Here is a 9,000-nt window from a genome sequence, read left to right on the forward strand (position 1 = left end):
AATGACTCCAACTGTTTGGGCCAGAGAGAGCTGCCATACACGAAGATGAGAAAAACTGAGGGGAAGTCAGCTTTGGTAGAGAAAATCAGGAGTTCAGATTTATCTAAATATCTTTTTTTTTTTTTAATAAGCTCCACACCCAACGTGGGGCTTGAACTCATAATCCTGAGATCAAGAGTCACACGCTCTACCAACTGAGCCAGCCAAGTGCCCCAGGAGTTCAGTTTTAAATAAGTCAAATCCAAAATGCTTATTAAGTATCCAAGTGGATAAACAACTAGTTGGGTTTATCCCAACTGGATACATAAATCTGAGCATAGGGGAAAGATGGGGGCCGGACACTTCAACTGGGGACTCATTGCTCTAAGGTGAGAATGTAAAGCCATGAGACTAGGTGAGAACCCTGAGAGACTGAGTGTAGCTAGATAAGGGGGCCCAGGGTTAAACCCTCTGTACGTAGAGGGCAGGGAGAGGAGGAAGACTCATCTAAGGTGACCAAGATGGATGGGACCCTGAAGAAGAGGTAAACCAGGGAAAAGCTGGGTTCCAGAGAAAGTGTTTCAAGCAGAGAGAGCCACCTGTGTTGAGTGGTGCTGCCACAGGAGACCAATGAGGACGGAGAATCAACTCAGCAAGATGGAGGCCATGGACAACCTTGGCAAGAGCCATATCGGTGGAGAGACGGAGGTGAGAGAGACTGAGAGGGGTGAGGAAGTAATGGGAGGTGATGATGTGAGGATGGAGAATATAGAAACCTATTGAAGAGTTTTGCAGAGAAGGGGAGCTGAAAGAGAACAGTCACTGAAAGACAACACAAGCACTAGAGAAGGTGGTTTTTTTGGGGTTTTTTTGTTTGTTTGTTTTTAAAATTTTTTTTTAATGTTTATTTATTTTTTGAGAGAGAGAGACAGAGCGCGAGCAGGCGAGGGGCAGAGAGAGAGGGAGACACAGAATCCAAAGCAAGCTCCAGGCTCTAAGCTCTCAGCACAGAGCCCGACGCGGGGCTCGAACCCATGAACCGTGAGATCATGACCCGAGCGAAGTGGGATGTTTAACCGACTGAGCCACCCAGTTGCCCCTAGAGAAGGTGGTTTAAGGACGAAAGATGAGGGGTGCCTGACTGGCTCAGTTGGAAGAGACCACAGCTCCTGATCTCAGGATTGTGAGTTCGAGCCTCACGTTGGGTGTAGAGTTTACTCAAATAAATAAACTAAAACAAAAAACAAACAAAAAAAGCATTTAAGGTTGAGTGCGGTGACAACATATTTATGTGCTGATGGGGATGTTCCATCAGGGAGGAGAAAACTAATGCCAAAGACAGAACCCAGAGCCCAGGGATCATTCTGAGATCATTCTGGGAATGGACGAACCCTGGTAACCAAATCCGTTCTCCTCTGTGATCAAGCATGCGTATTTTCTATGGTGTCTTTGTCACTAAAAAGTTTGAAGGAGACACAATCCAACCCCAGGGTTTGCTGTGGACGGTGAGATTGGAGAACCTCAGGCGTGGCCACGACAGGGTCACCTGTCCAGACTTCAGCTTAGCCAGGCCGCTCCCTCACTAGTCCCCTGAACAGCTTCCTGGACAGTCTCACTGTGCCCTAGACATCTCTGCAGCTCCAAACGCGGAAGGGGACATAAAATAGGGGCCCATTCCATTCCTGCTGAATGGATGTTTGCTGAACTGGATTGTCCCCACCCATGAGAAAGCAGCCCTGAGGCCCCTGGGAAGTTTGGGGTGAAGAAGAAAGACACAGAGATGAAGGGGACCCCACAGGCTCCCAGTTGACTTGCACCCTCTAGCTCCCAGCACCAATGCATAGCAACTCTAGCTACAGCCACCAGAGGGCAGTGTCGGCCCACATACCCCCCCCTACCCCCACCCAGCCCTTCACCCGCACATCTGTAACCCCACAAAAGAGGCGGAGTAGGGATGGTGACTTCATTTTACAGACAGAGAAGCCAAAGCTCAGGCCCCTGGTCACTCCACACGTAAGCATTTTGGCCTGGCTGATGGATGTCTGCCACAGCCCAGGGCTGCCCAGGGGACCCAGCAGGCCCCTCTCCAGCGGTGTCATTCAGTCTTGTTCCCCTCTGCCCTGCTGCTGTTCTAACCAGAGAGGCTGGCAGAACAGACACCCTAGACCTTCTGCCCTCCCTCCAGTATGAACCCACTGACCCCTGCTGAGGACAGGGGACAGGAAGAGAGGACAGGAAGGGGCTCAAGACCCACCGCACCCATGAACTTGAGGGCACAGTCACTCAGACAGCACACAGGCTCAGGCCACCTCCCCTAGCCCGACCCTGGAAAATGAACCTAGGACAGGCTACCCCATGGCTAGAGCCCTTGAGAGTGTGCCTGGGATCTGGGCGGGGCCAGACACCAGGACCAATCCCTGCAGACCAGGGAGCAGGGCAGAGGGGAGCGTCCAGGGAGCATGGACGGGGGTGCCGCCCCCCCCTCCCCCATTCCTGCTCTTCTCCTGTGGGATTCCCAGGAGCTCTCCTCCTTCTCCTGGAGTCTCCTCCCTACCAGTGCCCAGGCCCCTCCACGACGTCAGGCCTCTTTTCCTTTACTCCTCTTCCCCAGACCCCGCCCAGACTCCTAGGCCCTGAGCCAGCCCCTCTGGGACCTGGGGCGAGGAACTGGGCGTGCTGGGGGCCTAAGCCCCTCACCTGCTGTCCTCTAGGTTCCTAGGTCCCCCTCTGGTCAAGACAGGGGAAGGAGAGAAGCCAGAGAGGCGGCAGAGAGGAAGTACCTGCAGTGACGGTGGGGGTGGGGATCTAGCAGGGGTGGCCAGGGTCCTACAAGATGGCAATTTCCTCCACTCCAACCCCACCCGCGCTTCCTCCCACCTGGGGGGGGGGGGGGGCTTGCCTTCCCGGAACACCCGCCACCTGCCGCCCACACAGCCTGCAGGCTCACTCCAGCTTGTCTCCAGCTCTCCTGCTGAGGGCGGCCTCCTCCTCTGAGAAGCCCTCCAGGCTCCCAGAAGGGACGTCTCCCTGTTCTACCCTCTCCTGGCAACTTCCTGCCTCTCACTGTGGACAGTGTAAGCTTCTGTTACTTATGAGATAATTTAACGCAGAGGGCACTTCTGTAGCCTTAGGGCTCTAATTAGAGTAAGCACTCAGTATCTGTCGAGTGAACCATGATGGATTCTCCGGGTGAGTCTGGGTATGGGTCGGGGGCAGGGAGTGGTCCCCAAAGGCTCCAGAGAGACGTACCCAGTCAGGGAGAGATTCTGCGTCCCTGGACCCTGGAGAGTGCTGCACATTCCCCCCGACACAGGTGAGCCCCACCAGGAAACTGCCCAGGGGCACAGGGACAGCAGACCCTCAGGGGGTGGGCGGTGTTAAGGGACTCCAGCATAGTCCCCTCCCCTCTCCTCACTTAGAGCCCCTCAGCTCAGCCCCCACTCACTTCCTCCAGGCACCAGCTCTGAGGCCTAAGTGGGATCGGAGCTATCTGCAGGTGGCAGGTCACAGGGCCTGCCCTGGCCTGGGGGAGGGGGGCGGCGCTCCAGGGGAAGCAGCTGGAGCAGCTGGGAGCCAGGTGGGGGGAACCAAGCACACAGTGGGGGGGGGGGGGGCAGAGCAATCAGCCGTGTCCAGCCTGCTGGGCAGACACAGGTGGCGAGCTTGGGAGGGCTTTCTACTGCTCTTGGGCCTCTGTCAGCTACCGCCAGGTTCAGGGAGAAGACCCAGGAGCCCTTCACTGCCTGACTTCTGTCCCCAGAGTCAATGACTTCTTCTGATCCTTGGGTCCATGTCTAGACTCTGAGCCCTTCTGGGAACAACTCACGAGTCGGGGGACAGCAAAGAAGGGAGAAACACAAATTCACTGAGCCCCAACTAGTCTATGCTTTGTATATGTTATTTCATTTTATCATCACCCAGAGGAAAAAAATATATTACTTTTCATGGATGAGAAACGGGTTGGCACCACCGACCACTGAGTGAGGATTCCTGGCATTTCAGCCATTCCCGACAGAGGAAACCTTGCTTATCACAGGGACCCCATTGCGCCACCTGACATGGAGAGCTTTTCCCAGATGCTGCGGAATCTGTCCCATGACCTTCCTACCAAGTGGCCTTCCAGCCTTTGCCTGCATACCTGCATAATGGGGAGCTCAGTAGAATAGTCTGGGCACTTCTAGATAGCCCTTATTCTAGAAAGGGCTTCCTTGAGACTTCTACTTAGAATAAAATCTTTCTCTTTGTAATTCTCACCCGCGCCCCTACCCCTACCCTTACCCCACCCCCATCCCACTTTCTGTTTCCGGCTGTGCCCTCCAGAGATCCCCAGAACGAGGCTGCGCCCTCCTGTGCTCTGTGCACACCAGAGGGGTGTTTTGCTAGTTTGCTCTTCTCCAGGTTCCCCATCCTCCAGCCAAGCCTGAACCCCTCCCCTTCTGATCTCAGGGGGATGCTCCAGGCCAGCCAAGGAAGGTGGCCTGGGCTCAGAAGGTGGAGGCTGGAGGCAGTGAAGAGCCATGGGATGAAACTTCTGGCATCCTGAATCCACATCCAAGCTCTGACTCTCACAAGCTGTGCTGCCTTCCGCACAATTCCTAATTTCTCTGAATCTCGGCAGCCTCACCGTGTAGAATTTACCTCCATTTTACACACCTCACAGGGCTTACCTGAGATTATGCAGTAAAGCACCTAACACCTACCGAGGGCTCAGCAAATGATAACTGTTGATGTTCACATTATTATTAACAATGTCACCTGGGCGCCTGGGTGGCTAGGTCGGTTGAACGTCTGACTCCGGCTCAGGTCATGATCTCGAGGTTGACAAGTTCCAGCCCCATGTCGGGCTCTGTGCTGACAGCTCAGAGCCTGGAGGCTGCTTCAGATTCTGTCTCCCTCTCTCTCTGCCCCTCCCCTGCTCATGCGCTCTCTCTCTCTCTCTCTCTCTCAAAAATAAAGATTAAAAAAATTTTTAACAATGTCACCTGTCACTTGGGCCTCAAAAGTAAAACAAGAGGCAAATATCTCCAACCTCAGTTGCTCTGAGGATGTCGCCTGCCACAGGGCCCAGCACAGAGATCAGCCAGTGATGGGTATGATCAGGATTGCTAGGACCGCTGTCCCTGAATGACCCCAGGACAGAAAACCTTACCCTCCAGGCAGGGTCGCAACCGGCTTCCACAAAGGTCTTTCAGTGGTCCCCACCCCCTTCGTATCCACGATCCAGTTCGTTTGGACACTTTGCCCAGCCGCACGAAGCCCTCCAACTCCCTGACTTTTGCCTCATTTTCCAGCCTGTGTCTCGCTGTCATCCCTCCAAGCCACTGTCATCTCTTGAACTCTGTGCTCAGTTTCCCAACTTCACGTCTTTGGCTGCTCCCTCTGCTGAGAATCTGGCCCAGGTAAACGCCACGATGTCCATCGAGCACCTCCTTATTTGAAAGGCAAGGCGACTCAGATGTCACCTCCGCCTCCACAGGCTCCCTGAACCCACTCAGGCCCCTGCGCACATGCGCACTCTGCTGCTAGCATTGCTTTGCTGTGTTTCCCACAGGAAGACGAGAATGTGGGGCATCTCTATCCCCAGGGCCTGGAGCAAAGCCTGGCAGAGAGCAGGTCCTTAGGAAGCAGTACAGACCGGGACTGCACTTAGACCGGTTTTCCACAGCTTCATTGCACCAGTAATTATTGTGAACCAGGAGTCAACTGAATTTTTCAAATCTTTCGGTGTTACCAAGTTTCCCTATATTTTCTTTTCTTTTTTTTTTAAATAATTTTTTTAATGTTTTTATTTATTTTTGAAGGAGAGAGAGAGACAGCATGAGCAGGGGAGGATCAGAGAGAGAGGGAGACACAGAATTCGAAGCAGGCTCCAGGCTCTGAGCCGTCAGCACAGAGCTCGATGCGGGGCTCGAACCCACAAACTGGGAGATCATGACCTGAGCCGAAGTCGGACGCTCAACCGACTGACCCACCCAGGCGCCCCTTAAATAATTTTTTTTAATGTTTATGTATTTTTGAGAGAGAGAGAGAGAGGCAGAGCATGAGTGGGGGAGGGACAGAGAGAGAGAGGGAGACAGAATCCAAAGCAGGCTCCGAGCTGTCAGCACAGAGCCCGATGAGGCGCTCGAACTCATAAACCTCGCTCGAACTCATAAACCTCGAGATCATGACCTGAGCAGAAGTCAGACGCTTAACTAACTGAGCCACCCAGAGCACCCCCCCACCCCCAACAGGCTACATTTTTAAGAGTAGCTTTAGGTTCACAGATGATAACTTATTTTGGATTTATTTTGATAACTTGATGTTTTTAAAAAAAATTTTTTTTCAACGTTTATTTATTTTTGGGACAGAGAGAGACAGAGCATGAACGGGGGAGGGGCAGAGAGAGAGGGAGACACAGAATCGGAAGCAGGCTCCAGGCTCTGAGCCATCAGCCCAGAGCCCGACGCGGGGCTCAAACTCACGGACCACAAGATCGTGACCCGGCTGAAGTCAGATGCTTAACCAACTGCGCCACCCAGGCGCCCCTAACTTGATGTTTTTTAAAGTGCTATCTATGCCCAGTGTAGGAACCAATGGTCACATGCTCCACCAGCTGAACCAGCCAGGTGCCCCCTGATAATTTGATATTGCAATCCACTGTAGGGGCCAAGGGCAATCCGCCCCTAGATGGGCCACTTGGGCATAAAGAGTATTTCGGGTTAAAAGTAATTAAAACCCAGCATAGAGCATCTGGGTGGCTCAGTCCATTCATTAAGCTTCCAACTTCATGATCTCACGGTTCAAGTCCCGAGTTGGGCTCCACACTGGCAGCGTGTGGAGCCTGCTTGGGATTCTCTCTCTCTCTCTCTCTGTCTCTCTCTCTGTATTTCTCTCTCCTCTCTCTCTGCCACTTCCCCACTTGCACGTCCTCTCTCTCCCTCTCAAAATAAATAAGCCTAAAACATTTTTGGGGGGGGCGCCTGGGTGGCTCAGTCAGTTAAGCGTCTGACTTCGGCTCAGGTCGTGATCTCGCAGTTCGTGAGCTTGAGCCCTGCATCAGGCTCTTGCTGACAGCTCGGAGCCTGGAGCCTCCTTCAGATTCTGTGTCTCCCTCTTTCTCTGACCCTTCCCTGCTCACACTCTGTTTCTCTCTCTCCCTCAGAATAAATAAACATTAAAAATTAAAAAAAAAATTTTTTTTTAGGTAATTAAAACCCAGCAGATGCAGGAAAAGTTCCCTGCCTCCCACTTAACTACCAAAATTTACATTGAAAAGGAGAGCCTGGGAGCGCCTTGGCTCAGTCGGTTAAGCGTCCGACTTCAGCTCAGGTCACGATCTCGCGGTCCGTGAGTTCGAGCCCCGCATCGGGCTCTGGGCTGATGGCTCAGAGCCTGGAGCCTGCTCCCGATTCTGTGTCTCCCTCTCTCTCTGACCCTCCCCCGTTCATGCTCTGTCTCTGTCTCAAAAATAAATAAACATTAAAAAAAATTTTTTTTTAAAAGAAAAAAAGAGCCTGTACCAAGAGGAGAGCTTCAAGGAATCTTATCTGCATAATTCAGCAACCTTGTTTTTCCAAACATCTTCTCTCACCTTCCTGCTAATGAGCTTTCTCCCCGTTAACCCCCCAGACCCTTCCTCTCTCCTTAGCTCAGATAAACCTCTTGTTGCCTCATCAGCTTGGGAAGTTCATGTCTGTGTGGACTCCCCATACATACAGCTATTCAATTTGATTTCCTTCTGTTAATCTGTCTTGTGTCAGTTGGATTCTACGTCCAGCTGGAAGGACCACAGGGCCGAGGAAGGTCCTCCGCCCCAACACCACCTTGTTGGATTCTGCCCCTCGTTCTGGCCCGTTGCCATTTCGGGGTTGCCTTCAGCGTGGCACCTGCTATTGTGAGGGGTGGGTGTTGGTTTCCATTGGTACTGCTGACACCAGGGTAGATCTGTTGAGTGTGGTGAGTGCAGACACTGACATTCCCCCAGACCACCAGGGCCAGGTTTCCGGCCCCTTGGCCATGGCTGCTCACCCAGTAAAAGGAAGGGGCTGGCAGGGGAGACTAGTTCTGAGTCACAGCAGACAAGACTGGAGCTCTACCCCCTGCCTTCCATGCCTCCTTCCTTTCATACCTTCGGAACCCTGATTTCTAGCGAGGGGCGACATGCGCAATAAACTACCCTCAGCTTCCCTTGCAGCGAGGGTCATGTGGCAGTTTCCTGCCAATGTCTCTGGGGGTAGATGGCCCTTCTGGAAAACAGAAAGGCAAAACTCCTCTGGGAAAAAGAAGACTTTTGCGTTTTCCCCTTCTTGCCTGGAAGCCCTGTGCTTTCATCCCATCTTCATGTGCATTATCCCCATTTTACAGGTGAGGAAATTGAGGCTCAGAGACATGAATTGATTTTTTTCAAGGTCACAAGGCTCGGATAACTCCTACAGGAAAACTAGAAGCGTCAACTCACTTCGTTGAGATTAACTAGCTTAACTTTCCCTTTTTGCCCAGGCTGCCAGGAAGCTCAGGGCCTAATATAAAGCTCAATCATGGCTGGTATTAACCCTTAACACTGGTGCTTTACTGCCCTTTCCTTTCCCTTGTCCTCAATGTCTCTTATGAGATCTAAGAGGTCAAGCCTTTCTGCTAAGCCGCCTCCTTCTCTTTTGGAAAGCTTGGGGTTGCCCAGCTTATCGCTCCCTGGCCTCTGCAGATCTCTCCACTCTGCTCTGGGCAGCAGTGATGTCAGTGGACTACATGGTTGGGTTCCCTGGTTTCTGCCTCAGTCTGTCCAACAGGGAGCCTTGGGAAGAGGAAGGAACCTCCCCGTCAGTAGCCTCGTCCAGAGTCCTGACCCCAAGAAGCACTTCCTGCCTTTTTTGCCTGAGGCCACGATAATTAGCCCAGGGTGCTGCCCTCTCGCTTGCTGGTCCCTCTCCCTGCCCACACCTCTGTAAACTGTCCCTTTACCAAATTCTCAAGTTACCCAAGCTGAGTGGTTCTTGCCAGGGCCCCGTTGGGGGCTGTCTGCGTCCCCCCGAATTCATATGT

This window comes from Felis catus, chromosome E1, assembly GCF_018350175.1.
Source record: "Felis catus isolate Fca126 chromosome E1, F.catus_Fca126_mat1.0, whole genome shotgun sequence".
Classification (NCBI taxonomy): Eukaryota; Metazoa; Chordata; class Mammalia; order Carnivora; family Felidae; genus Felis; species Felis catus.